Raw genomic sequence first — 1,470 nt, 5'->3', positions numbered from 1 at the left:
GCTCCCACTCCTCTCACATGTGAAAGTCTCCCCTCTAGTAAGCAAATGGACCGTCTGAGACTCCCTAGCAGAATGCAGCTCCAACTTATCAAATCTAGCATTCATGGCTTCCGGCTGAGCCAGAACTTGCCTATCGACTGCATGAACTGTCCTAATACCATCCCTAGGGTTTCCATACTCAGCAAAGTGGTTCGCCATCTCTTCAATAAGGGCCCATCCCTTGTCATCGTCAGTGTTCTCTTGGAATCTTCCGTTAGATGATGCATCGAGTATGGCTATGTGATCATCGTACAGCCCATTGTAGAACTGGTTGGACATAAACCACGGATCAAAACCATGGTGAGGAAGAGACCTCACCAACTTCTTGAAACGGGACCATGCTTCATAGAAAGTCTCATCAGGTGCCTGCTTGAAACTTGTGATCTTTGCCCTCAGCTGATTGGTGCGCTGTGGAGGGAAATATCTCTTATAAAAAGCAAGAGCAAGGGTCTCCCTGTCTCCGACCCCCGCGGCCCTGCGGTCCAAATCAGTCAGCCACTCCCTGGCTGAGCCAGTCAAAGAAAAAGGAAACAGAACCTCCTTAATCTTGTCTTGAGTTACCCCCTTTGTGGCGGGGATAGTAGAATGGTAGTCCGTAAAGACCTCCATATGCTTCCTTGGGTCTTCACCTGCCACACCTCTAAAGAGATTTCTCTCCACCAGATTGATATATGAAGGACGGATGTCAAATGTATTCCCATCCTCAGTCTAGAGATTGAAACCCTTTGGAATTGATGATGCTTTAGGCTCCGAGTGACTAGCAATGTTCGGCATCTTTACTGGTTGGCTTACAGAGCTGAAAGTGTCTTCTTCAAAAGATGGATTTTCTGTAAAAAGGAAATGCTGAAGCTCTGGTTCTAAAAGTACTCAAGTCTTCCTTTCGTGATTCTCTTTGCAGACGGAGTCTATGCCTGAACAGTCTCTCTAGCTCAGAATCAGCTGAAACTAACTCAAACCTGTCTGACCTGGGCATACACAACACTGAAAGAAAATAAATAAGAACTGCCTGAAGGAATAAAAATTCCCTGAGACGGATAAAATAAACGAAACAAAGAAAGATAGGGAAATTGCCTCCCCGGCAACGACGCCAAAATTTGATAGGGCTGTCGTATACCTATCAAAAATAACTAACTAAACTAACTATTTAGCTAGGGAAGTCAGGTCGATCTCCTCAGGGAGGCAAGATATCTGTAAGAGTCCGTCTATTTGGTCACAAATGGGGGGTGTTTATAATGTGATTTCTAAACTAAAAAGGTTTAAAGGAAGAGAAATAAAGAAAGAGCAGTAAAGGCAGAAAAAGAGTGATAAACTATCAATAAAAAGGGGACATGTCAGGATTTCGGTTCACTACGGTAGTCCAGCGACTCAATTGTAAACAACTTAGATTAATTACTGCGAGACAGATATGGAAAGGTCCTTCCGGTCCACTTT

General features: G+C 44.2%; 1 non-coding gene across 1 annotated transcript; it reads left to right on the top strand.

The window, feature by feature from the left end:
* Positions 1-331: 331 nt before the first annotated feature.
* LOC141644989 (small nucleolar RNA R71) lies at positions 332-437 on the top strand. Its single transcript, XR_012544587.1, has one exon. It is a non-coding gene; the product is annotated as a small nucleolar RNA R71 (small nucleolar RNA).
* The last annotated feature ends 1,033 nt before the right edge of the window (positions 438-1,470 follow it).

Source organism: Silene latifolia, chromosome 2 (genome assembly GCF_048544455.1).
Source record: "Silene latifolia isolate original U9 population chromosome 2, ASM4854445v1, whole genome shotgun sequence".
In the NCBI taxonomy this organism is placed as follows: domain Eukaryota; kingdom Viridiplantae; phylum Streptophyta; class Magnoliopsida; order Caryophyllales; family Caryophyllaceae; genus Silene; species Silene latifolia.
Note: the sequence above shows the minus strand (reverse complement) of the source record. Positions and strands in the feature narration are given on the sequence as shown.